The sequence below is a fragment of the Neophocaena asiaeorientalis genome, unplaced genomic scaffold, assembly GCF_003031525.2.
Source record: "Neophocaena asiaeorientalis asiaeorientalis breed wild unplaced genomic scaffold, Neophocaena_asiaeorientalis_V1.1 scaffold171, whole genome shotgun sequence".
Lineage (NCBI taxonomy): Eukaryota > Metazoa > Chordata > Mammalia > Artiodactyla > Phocoenidae > Neophocaena > Neophocaena asiaeorientalis.
In genome coordinates, this window is record NW_020174013.1 from 2,017,498 (window position 1) to 2,029,997 (window position 12,500).

Sequence of the window (12,500 nt, forward strand, 5' to 3'; positions counted from 1 at the left end):
GGGGGTTCTCTAGAAGGCGCCAAAGCCATCTGAGCCAGACACCAACTGTTGTGTGTCTCTCAGCTGCTATTTACTTTGGCTTCAGGCCAAGTCCTTCACCTAGTGCCTTTGGCAGTGATGGACAAGGAAAAGCGCTGTGGGCCAGGTGGCAAGACAGGGCAAGCAACAGGTGAGGACACAGGCTTTCCCCACAGGCATGTTTCCATTGGAAGAAGGGAGAGACAGAAGCAAGACTCTGGCTGTCTTGGTATTGTCCTCAACTGCCTCAGCAGCAGGTCAGGGATAGAGAAATTGTGTGCTTTTAATTGACTCAAGATCACAGACACATCCGTGCATTGCCTTGAGCTTATGTTTTCCCAGCTCTGCTTTTCACTAACTCTTATCCCAATTCTTTCCACTGTACCTTACTGAAACCTCATTCCCTTTTGATGAACACGTCTACATCTTTGACCTACAGCCCATTGTTTCCTCCACTTCCTTGTCTTATCTGGATTGTTCACAACCTAATTTTGGGGAAGAGGGGTTAAAACTTAAAACCTAATTCTTTGTGTAGGAGGCAGTGACGACCTTCTCCAGTCTTCTCCTTGCACATTTACCATGTACCCATAGGCAAAATCTCTTCCTCCTTTGAGCTTTAGGCTATTCAGATGCACCATGTTCTCTCTGCTCTGCCTTGCTGCTGTTATTTGCTGACCTCCCATCAGTTACTACCATCATTCTCTGAGAATTCTGGCATCACACTCACACTCTACCTGCCATCACCAAAGACAGCTTTGATACTCACCCAACATCCTAGACTCAGATATCCTTAACTTTTACAACTCCACTGCCCTTGATCCATATCCCAATGACAGCTGAATACAAAGAATTAAGGCCTCATATGGGGAAGTAAAATTAGATCTACGCCAGGTAACTGAAGACAGCAGAACCAGAACCTGTGGGAAGGTGTTAAAGGAGACAGGTTTCAGCTATTAATCAGGAGGAATCTCCTTGCAGAGCCATCCACTGGTGAGACAGGCTCCTTTGCAGGTTGATTACAGAAAGCGTTCACCAGAAAAAAGCCTGGAGTCAGGAAATCTGGTTCTGAGTCTTGTCTCTGCTCCTTACCAACTGATGGAATTTGTGTAGGACTCAACCTCTTTAAATCTTAGTTTTCTCATACTTAAAATAAATAAATAAAGAGTAATAGTTTCTACCTCACTAGGTCATAGTGAAAAACAAATGAGATCAAGAGTGAGAAAATATTTATAAATTGTAAGATACTCAACAAATATCATCATAATCCCTGGGAAGACAGAACCTATGAGTATATAACATATATAAATCCAAATTTTTGTTTGTGAAGCTAAAAATGAAGAAAGAAGACAATTAAATAATGGATTCTGGTTAAGATAATGGATTGAATACATACATCTATTTTCACTCCCTCTCCAAATCCTGGATTTTTTTTAATACGCATAAACCACAAGGATGGGGAAAATGGGAGAAGAAACAAAGACAGCAACATGTTGGAGGCATGACAGTAAACCTGAGAAAGCTGAATCCTCAGGGCAACTGTGGAAAAGTGAAAAAGGAACTCGATTTATCCTACAGAATTTCTGAAACAGCAATTGGAATACCGAATGATGGGCCTTCACCCTCCAGGTGGAAGGTTAGACATGTCTTCTCTCGGAAACCTGACCAAGTCAAGAGGAAACACCTCAAGATACTGACACTGGGGGTTCCAGCCAGATCACCCTATAAAGAAGCTAATATTTAATAAGAGCCACCATGCTTTGAAGCTTCCAATCAACTTTTTAGTGCCTTAAATAGTAAAGGTAACCAAGGATCATCAAACATATGCAGAAAACCTCATATGGAAAGCAAAACAATTTTTAAAAATAAGGCAATTTAGAGGAAGTGGAGACTTTGTTAGGGAGAAGAGAATGTGTGTGTGTGTGTGTGTATGTATGTGTGTGCACGCACGTGCGCACACGTGCGCATGTCCCAACAGTATTCAGTAGTTTTAGGGAGATAACATTCTTCAATCATGAAATAAGATCGGGATGCTTTATTAAAAAGGAACATTCACTGGGAAACAAAGAGCTCTTAGAAATTAAAAATATGATAGCAAAAATGAAAAATTCAATAGAGGGGTTGAAAGATAAAGTTGAAGTTTTCTAGCAAGTAGAGACAAAAGACAAACAGATAGGAAAGAGAAAAGTTTTTGAAAGTTAAGAAAAACTATTCTAAGGAGCCCAATATGCAAACAATAGGAGTCCCAGAAGAAACAGAAGAGGCAAAATGAAGGGAGAAATTCATTAAAGAAATAATTCGAGAAAATTTACCTGACTTGGAAGATATGAGTTTCTATTTTGAAAAGACCACCAAGTGCCCAGCCCAGTGAATAAAAATAGACTCATAATAGTGCAAATCATTGTGAAATTTCAGAATGCTCAGGACAAAGACAAGATTCTACAAGCTTTCACAGAAAAAACACACAAAGAGACAACTTAGAATGGTATCATTCTTTTTAGTTGCAGTGTTAGAACAGAGGAGCCATGCCTTCATAATTCTGAAAGAAAATAATTTGCAACCCAAAATTGTACACTCAAACCATCAGTAAAGTTTGAGAATAGAATAAGGACCCTTCTTGACGTTCAAGGTTTTTAAAAATGTACTTCTTCACCCTTTCTCAGGAAGTTTCAGCAAGTTACACTCAACCTAATGGGAGATTGAGCTGAAGAAGAGGAAACCATGGGATACAGGAAGAGAACAACATGGCAACAACATGGGAGAAAGACCAATGGTATTTCCAGGGAATATGACTCAGGACAACAGCTGTGACCCTGCTAGGAGGGGTAACTAGACCATATAGGAATGGTCAGAAGGCTCCAGAAGATTTCTCCAGGATAAAATTGATCGCCCTTGTGATGTATTTGAACATACTGGCAGGAGACTTGGACAACTGGTGGAGAGTTGACTACTGATTGCAGTAGTGAAAGTGCATAGAAAATTAAGCAAATAAAAAGACAAAATAAAAGATAATTATTAGCTCCAGGGAAAATACAAAGTTGTTCAAGAAAGGAAACTAATAAGTTTACTACATGGCTCAGCTGTGAATCCTGTTTACATAGACATAAAAATGTAAACACTGAATATCAATCTAAGCAAAATTATAACATAATTGCAATGAGAGGGTGAGAGAACTGGATGGGCATGTGATGATGAAGGAAGATGAAAAGGAATTAAATTCTCTGTCTTCCATGGTGGGAAGTCAACAGATAATGCCTAAAAATGAAAGATGAAGAAGTAGCAATATGAGTGTATTATTTAGAGTTAAATATGGAGACATAGTCATTTGAGTTGAAAATCATTGCTGATGGGGAAAAGAAAGAGTAGGTGGGGGAACTGATCTTTTCTGTAAAAATCTGGTAGAATAGTTTGATTCGATAAAATGTGACATTTGTAACTTTGATAAAAATACAAATGGAAAATGATTAAATAGTGTAGGTGATTCTCCATGCCATCCCTCTTATACGGTCGTTGCTGCCCTGGGGTAAGAGTGAGACCAAAGACATGGGGTCTGCCTCCCTCCATCCCACATTGCCTCTGTTCCCACGTGCCTCTCATTTTGGGGTTTTCAAAGGTAATGCTGACAACACTTGACTTCACCCTACATGCTGACTTTGGAACTTAATACCTGCTTAAGACATGTCTACTCTTTATGAGAGGGGCTTCCTGGCTTCAGTTAGAGATTGTTCTATATGTCTTCTCCAGTTCCTTCCAACTCCCAGACAGGGCGTAAAAATATACAAACCAACTAGAGTTATACAGGCGCATACCCAAGGGCCTATGGGGTTGATGAATGATTGAAGTGGCTGGAGCCAAGGAGAGGTCAGGGAAGGCTCCCCGGAGGAGGGAGTCAACTGTGTCGACATTTTACATTCTGTTCCTTGAAACAGTGCACCAGCCATCTTCTTGCTGCATTAAATTAAAACATGCCTGAATTGATGCTTTTTAATGTTTTCCTTCTTTCAGTGTAGTTGAGCACACAAAGTCACAGCCAAAGGACTCGATATTTTCAGTGTCCAGTATTGAGGCATTATGTAATAGGAGAAGTATGTGTCTGCTGTGTAGTTGATATGCCTCATAATGAGGAGCGTGGCTCCAGTAGCGTCTGCAAGGATGCCAGATTGTGAGCAGCAAGTGGACAAATAAGAGGACTCAGGTTGTTTGATTTTCTTGGCTACATCTTTTACCCCACTTCCACCAGTCTCACTGTCAGCTCCCAGTGGGGCTACCAGGAGCCACATGAGAGCAGTCTCCCTGGCAAGGCAGAAGCAAACAAGAGATGAGGGAACATAAGACTTGAAGCAGTAGTTGGTTTTTTGGCAAAATAAACAGCTGTGATAACCTCATTCCAAGCTTTAACAAAGTCTTGTGCCAAAAATGCAAAATGCCAAGTGGAAGAAAAGCACTAAACTTCTCAAGGGCCCCGTCCAAGAGCCCTCACAAACCTATTCAAACATGATTGCTCTCATTATCACCTCCCAACATGTTCAGGTCCCTTTTGGACCCTCAGAGGGGCACTCAGGTTTCTTTCAGGCTGTGATCCAAGTTTGCAAAGTCTTGCAAAAGAGCTCATGTGTGGGTGATGTCTTAGAATGCCCCATTCTCAAGTTTAGCCAACCCCAGGAGATTTTTTTGTGAACAATACAAGGATCCCAAACACTATCTGGAAGAGGCTTATTTGTTGTGACAATAAATGATTTTCTTAGGGGTGGGGAGGGGAACTTCAACAGGGCTACAGCTGTGGTGGGGAAACACTATACATTCAAATTAATAAAATCTCTCCACTGTGTTTAAGGAAGAAAATAAATCTGATGAGGTATTGTGTAGGTGTGTCAATTTAGGTCCTCTGGGAAGCAGACTCTGAGACGGGAGACAGGGGGGTAAGAGATTTATTGGGGGGTAAAGTCTGTGAAAGATAAAGAGGAAGAAGACAGCTTTGGGCAGGGAACTTCGTTAGACTGTGATACAGATCTGATACCTGAAAGGAAAGGGGAAGAGAAGCAAAACTGGTCAAGAAAAGCCCCAGACCAATCCAATAGCAACTCCAGAACAAATACTGCCCATTAGGGGAGACCACACTGGACAGAAATGGCCACGCCCTAGTGCTTCTCCTCCCAAAGGCTCAGTCATTGCCCGGGGGCTGCAGCAGAGCACGAAATCAGCTCCAGTGCTGTGCATAGGAAGCAAAGGCTCTGCAGATAGCTAACTGCACTTAGCACAGCTGAATGTCAAATTCTTTCTTGAAGGAAGTTGTTAGCAGCATGCCTGTCACAGTAGGGATGATCATAAAACAATAAAATGCCAGGACAGTCTTAATTCATGCATTTAGCCAGGATTGAATGGATGTGGAAAGGGTATGACAAAACACTGTCTATCTAGAAGAGAATATACTGAGCTGATTGAAATTTGAATGGTATAGCTTTCTATCCAGTTGCAATAAACACATTTTTATTTTTAAATTCATGAGCAGCAACTTTTTTTTTTTTTTTTTGTGGTACGTGGGTCTCTCACTGCTGTGGCCTCTCCCGTTGTGGAGCACAGGCTCCGGACGCACAGGCTCAGCAGCCATGGCTCACGGGCCCAGCCGCTCTGCGGCATGTGGGACCCTCCCGGACCGGGGCACGAACCCATGTACCCTGCATCGGAAGGCGGACTCTCAACCACTGCGCCACCAGGGAAGCCCAGCAACTTTTTATTGATCTACTATGTACCAGGCACTGTGCTTGGCCTCTACCCATATAGAGTTCACAGTAATAGAATCAAATAATTAAAACAACGCATGATAAAGACTAATGGAAATGCATGTGAATTGTTGCAGAAGCTCAGGGAAGGAAGGGCAAAAATATGCTATGACTTAGGTGTTTGTTTTACCCTTCCAGGGGGCCCTGCCAATCTATTTCATACCACACTAACTTGAGCATGTGTGTTACTCACGTGTGCTTCCACAATGGGTTGGAATAGGTTAGGTAAGTGATTATTGGTAACCATCTCTAGAGCAGAAAGTTTTCTGCTGAAAAAGAGGTGAAGGTTTCAGTTACTAAATTTAGACCTCACTGGGACCCAAAGCAGTCCATTTTTAGAAAATGGAGTACCTACTTCGTCCCAACCAAACTGGACCTCAACTCCAAGTCTGCTTCTTGCCTGGGTCTTGGCTACTACCCCGGGCACTACCACCTCCAGACTGCCTAACTCTTCAGTCTACAGCTTTGCTACCGCTATTATCCCATTGATTTCACACTATAGGACCTTAACGCTGCCAGAAGCCATTACACCCACCTGACATATGGGCTGGACCCTGCATTATGCTGACAGGCATAGACTGGGATCAAAACTAGTCTTTGTCAATCCATATTAATGTACAATTATCCGCAGTGGCTCAGGAATCGGCATTTTCTGAAGACTTGTCATGCGTGTCTTGAGATGTTTTTATAACAACAGGGAAAAATAGATCCACCCTATGTGAACTGATACAAAAGCAACTTCCAAGTGCAGAATGACGTGCATCTTAATGCTGAAAAAATATACAAAAATGTATCATATTTTATTGCCAAAGCTGACCCTTTGTTTCCTTGTCCTGGAGTGGGGTAACTGGAATTCTGTTATGTTTTCTTTATTCTTTTTCTTTTTAATCCTTTATATTTTACCTACAAATCACCCCATTGGTAAGAGAGGCTCTGTTATGAACCACATGTTTCATCAAAAGTAAACCTTACTTTCTTCTTCTGACTGTTGCCCCCCGACAGGTTGGGGAAAACAGTTTTGTTTTCATAGTGAAGTCACAGACATAAATCTTCCAGGATTGCGATCCTTATAGCAATCCAGCTCATCTCATCATGAGGACTCCTTCAGGTTCATTTTCTGGCAAACAGATTGAGAGAGAGATTCCTTCTAGAAAACTCAAAAGCTGGAGGAGAGCAGTGCTTTCAGCGGCCCTCAGCTCCATGGTGACCAGTTCATTGGGATCCTAAATTGCAGGTCCAAACCTAAGTTTGCATCCAAACAACAGGACAAACCTCTTAGATTTTTTTTTTAACTCCTTTATTATATTTCCTTCTCCTTCTCCTTCCTGGCTCCGCTGCTTAATTTGTTTGTTTTTAACCTACAATCCACAGTAATGGGGGAGACAGAGCACTCGGCTTGGAGTTAAAAAGAACCAGGCTCAAACCTCTCCTTCTCTGCTTTCTAGCTGCGTGACCCTCAGTGCCATCTCTCGGCCTGTTTCCACAGCTGTAGCTGAGGAGTAATCACTTCACAGGGTTACTGGGGGGACCAAATGATGTAACATATATAAAAGTGTCTGGCACAGAGTCCCTTAATAAAATCCATCAGTCCCCACTCCCCTGACCAAATGCTTGTCTGAAACAGGACTCACAATGAACAGGTTCACTCAGGGGGCTCACTTCCCCAAGAGTGGGACAGCTGATTTGTCAACAGAAGTCAGCTGCAATGACCAGCTAAGAAGGTCCAAGCTTAGGATGCAGACCACTCAGCTCGATTGCAATATCGGCCACCATCTGCCCCCCAGGAGAACTGAAGCTAAAGTTTTCTGCAGGAGTTAAAGAATTCACTTCCTTCCCCTTTCTGTTTTTCCTGTATTTAGAGGGCCTGACATTGTCCCAGAAGAATCAGATTAGATGAACCAGTATAAATGAGGGAATAAGTTTGTCAAAATATTTTCCTTTAGCCTGGCAGATATTCCTACCAAGCCACCATAACTTCTTGACTACCTCTTCCCTACTCTCTCTCCCTCCACACCCATGCCTCCTTACTTCCTGCAAACATCATTGTTGCCATCATTGTTGCCACTTTAAAAATGGCCTAAAGGATTGTGAAATGAAATGAATGGGTTGTATCACTCAAACCAAGACTGAGGGAACCCCCAAGAGCTCTCTCTCCCATGATGAATCATGTGGAAAGTCCTCAGCTGGAATTTCAAGGGCTTCCCCATTTGGCTCCATCGGACTTTCCATCCTCACCTCTTGCTAGGTCCCAATATGAACCTGATTCCCAAGCAGATAGGTCTTCCCTGCTCTCCATCTGTGTCCTTGCTCCTCTGTCCCAACCTCAGTTTGAATTTCTCCCTTTCTCCTTTCTACATCCACTTTTCATTCATTCTTCCAGGGCCATCACAAGCCCTCTGCCACCCTGCTTTCCCATAGACAGGCAGCACATACAAACTTTGGATTCAGATAGTGTGGGGTTTGAATCCCCCTCTCTGCTACTTATTAGTTGTAGAACTTGAAGCAAATCCCTCACACTTTCTTTACCTCAGATTCCATACCTATAAAGTAGGGTAACACCCCTTCACCATATTGTTAGAAGGATTAAATGAGATGAAATGCAGAGCATGGTGGCTAGTAAGTAGTAACCAATCAATAAATAATGGCCGTTATTATTATCCTCCTATAATATCTGCCATATCTCAAACTTATCGTCAACTAATGGCCGTGCTGTACAATTTGATCATATTATATTTAATTCATGACCAACTGCAGATATCAGATTTTTGAAATTCCAGTTGAGGAACATGTGACCTTATATGAAAAATATGATTAGGGAAGCTGAGGTCATGTGTGAATCTATAAAATTTATTATAAATTAGTTTACATTCATTAAAATAAGTCAGTAAAGGCAGAATGTTAACAAAGAAGCTATAGTCATATTTTATAAGTATCACATTAGTGAGAATTAATTTCCACCTACTATTTCTTGCTCCCTGGAAACGTTTCTGGGATCCTTTGACTCTGTAGAGTCAAAATGATGCTTTTGTATTCAGTTTGCTTTGCAACAGCTAATGCCAACGCCATGAGGCAATCTGATCTGGGCCTCTTCCTCCAACCAGATACTTAATGCATTTTTGATTTGGTGACTTGGAGCTATTGACTCTTGTTTCCCAGATTCTTCCTTCCAATCCTGCTCCCTCAGCCCATCTTACACCATCTCAGCATCCTTGAAGAAACTGATCCATGCCAGCCTTCTCTTCCCTGCTTCCCCAGATGAAGAGTATCCTGAATCTGGATGAAGAGTTAAGTCCATGTTCACAGAGGGTTTCTGTCTTATTCTCAAAGCTATACTCAGCTTAGCAGAGGAAATCTAAATCCAAATCTAATGCGGTCCAGCTCCCTCTTTCACTCACATTGCACAGAAGGTGAGACGCCATTGCTGAGGGCTTCTGAGGGAGCCTCTTGGGGACATGACCTTTTTTCTTAATGCTTACTTCCTTCTCTTCCCTTCCTTTGGGCCTCAGCTCTTTACCCTCTTCATGCCTCTACTTTCTCCATTTTCTCAAGGGAGCCCTTTCCTGCTCCAGGAATAATTTGGCTCCCAGCCCTAAGATTCTTCTGGTGACGGCAGCGTTGTCTGTGTCAGGCATTCTTGGATTGCCTGGGCTTTCCTTCCTGTGACTACAGACTCTTGGGAAGGGATGGAGAAGAATGCTTTTGATCCCCTCCACAGGGAAAATGTGAGGGTGCTTCCACTCTGTACTGAGATTTCTCCTCCCAAATTTCTGAAGTTAAACACATCTCACTGTGGAGTTTCATCTCTCTGCAGAGGCTCTCAGCTGGGCTCTATCTGTAGTCTTTCTAGTAACATGTTATGATTCTTTTTCATGAGAACCTGGAGCCCTGACTGTATCTACTATTATAAAGTGGGTAACATGGCAGCAAGGGAAAGAGAATGTGAGTCCCTAAAATAGACTCACATTTCTGGAAGGATGACCACTAATGTTGGTGCTGACTTACTGACCTTGCTACCTGATGACCAAAACCAGCACTGTTTGTAAAAGGATGTTCCAGTAGCCTCGAGGCTCAGGGCAGCTGCTGGGACAGTTTTGCCAATTTTGTTCTTTCTTAAGTATCATTATGATGAATACCGTTTATTAGAGTTCATTGGAATGTGTCTCTGTATCTTGCATCCTGAAAGAACCTAACTGACAGTGTACCCAGAGCTGGGGAGATAAAGAAAAACTTGTGGACTTTAGTTGGGGAGATGGACTTATGGGTAGAAATGTCAGTAGGTGGAGTTTTAGTTGCTGCTGTCCCAAATTACCACCAAACTTTGTGGCTTAAGCCAACACAAATTTATTCTCTTACAGTTCTGGAAGCCAAGAAATCTCAAATCAGTTTCGCTAGTCTAAAGTCAAGGTGTCAACAGGGCTGGTTCCTTCTGGAGGCTCTGGGGAGAATCATTTCCCCATATTTCCTCAACTTCTCTAGCTTCTGGAGGCTGCCTGCATTCCTTAGCTCATGACTCCAACCTCTTGTTTTCATCGTTACATCTCCTTCTGTCTGACTTCTGACTCTGTCTTCTCCTGTGTCCCTCTTGTGAGGATCACTGTGGTGACATTAGGCCCACCAGACTAATCTCCCCATTTCAAGATCCGTAACTTGATCACATCTACAAAGTGCCCTTTGACATGTAAGGTACTGTTCACAGGTTCTGGGGGATTAGGACGTGGATATTTGGGGGGGCGTTAGTCAGCTGACCACATAGAGCAAGTACCGTGATTGGCGTAAACACGGGGCTGTGGGCATCTACATTTGGGACACCTGGACCATGGGAGAGGAGGTCAAACATATAGTAAGGCTCTCAGCAAAGCTTTCTTTATAATAAAATTTCCCCTTTCCCCATCCTCTCTAATTTGCCCACCATCTCAGGGCTGCAGGAGAGATGTGAGCGTGAAGACCCTGTCAGACGCGTTACCCAGGGTACTGCTGCCCTGCTCCGCATTCTCTCTTGGTGAAGGTCATCAAGGTTGCCCATTTCCCAAAATAGGATGTGGAAATGGCCTCAGTATCCCACTTCCTCCAAGCAAGGGAGGACAATGGTATGTGCTAGGAGTCATAATGGGGAGTGAAATTGCTTTTCTCAGGGATGATGGGTTGGGATGGGCAGAGGCTAAGGTGGTGTTTCTTTGTCAAACACCAAGGTGTGGAGGTCCTGAGTGTGATTTGAGTTGGAGCAGAGTTGTATCAGAGGAAAACTGTACGGCATTTATCCCTTGGATTTAGGGGAGTGATTTTGAATAGAGTAACTAGGTAGTTACTAAAAATTATTGCAGACACCAAAAAAATTGATGTGGGTGGTTCTGTTAGGAAGGGAGGCTTCATTTACTGGAGAATGGGGGGAGGTTAATTAAGAAGTAAGGGTGTTTATAAGTAGGATGCTTAGCAGAGGTGATGATATTGTCCTCGTCATTAAATATTTCCTTATATAAAAATACTATCTTGGCACTTACTTATGGAGAAGGTTGATATTATTAAGCATTCATTGCAAAATAAGAGTGCGTGTGCACGTGTCGTGCGTGTGTGTGTGTTCCCAACCAAAAGTCAGAAGCAGAGACTATATTATCTAGTACACAGAGATTCAAAGCCTGGATGGATGGTTGGATGCATGGATGGATGGATGGATGGATGGATGAGTGGTTGGATGGATTGACGAACAGATGGAATGGATAGATGGATAAATAGATGGAAGCAGGGATGATTTGTCACAATTGGAGCCTCCAGCTCTGAGATCTCTGATTCTGAATCCAGACAGAGGAAGGAGTGGAGTCACTAGTTTGGGGGGAGTATCATTAAAAACTTTTGCAAGAAGCATTTGCAGCTACTTCTGGTTTCTCTTGGCTGGTTGTATTTGTTTTCTCCCAAGCCCTACTGGGGCAGGGTCATCTGTGACTTATACTTGGGGATATGGGAGGTGGCTTTCCCTTCCCCTTCACACAATAACTGAGTATCTTGCTGCCCTTCTGTTTCCGTCCCTGCCTTTCTGCATCAATTTTCAGCTTATCTGAATTCTCATTGTGTATGCTCATGTGGGCTGATTCCATTACATTGCTTCACAAAAGAGTTCCTGGACTCCATATTCTAGAGTAATTTAGCTGACTTCAATATGAATCAAAAAGGAATGATGTTTGGCAATCTTTTGAGAGCAATTATAGCAATTAGGGGAGCACACCATCACAGGCTAGCTATGGGTGCAGGATACCAACACCTTAGCTACAGTGAATGTCAGATGAGAGCCTGGGGACTACTGGGCATGGAGGACATCGCTCGAGACTGGCTCTCGGTGGTGGGAGGCCTTTGGCCTCACAGAGGGGTTAAGTACCTCATTATCATTTAAGGAACTTATGGCCTAATGATTGATGAACTTCATTATATTAGCTTTCTAACTATCTTTAATAAAACCCTTTAACTCTAAAGATTTACTGGTCTTACTGGTTTTGTGCTTAAGATGCTGTGCAGATGAGACCTCCTTTTTCTCCGAAGGAGGATGAACAAGGGATTGGGAACAGGGAAAGATTATAGTGGTTCTTTAAGAAGTTGCTAGACCAATACCAGCTAGAACTAAGGAGGAGAGTCTTTCCCTGCTTCAGGCTCCCAGCTAGATTCCTAAGCTAGGTCTATGTGACTCATGCTAAGCAGAGTTCTTAGAGTCATGCACGG

At 42.8% G+C, this 12,500-nt stretch overlaps 1 long non-coding RNA gene across 3 annotated transcripts in view; it reads left to right on the forward strand.

Moving 5' to 3' along the window:
* The window catches only part of LOC112405185 (uncharacterized), a 124,488-nt gene that overhangs the window by 68,755 nt on the left and 43,233 nt on the right, over positions 1-12,500 (forward strand). For 2 of the 3 annotated variants that reach the window (XR_003004284.1, XR_003004283.1), the window contains exon 6: positions 2,679-5,527. The exons of the other annotated variant lie outside the window; for it this stretch is intronic. This is a non-coding gene — a long non-coding RNA (uncharacterized LOC112405185). Of the gene's footprint in view, positions 1-2,678; positions 5,528-12,500 lie in introns of those variants that run through there. 3 annotated transcript variants of the gene reach the window in all.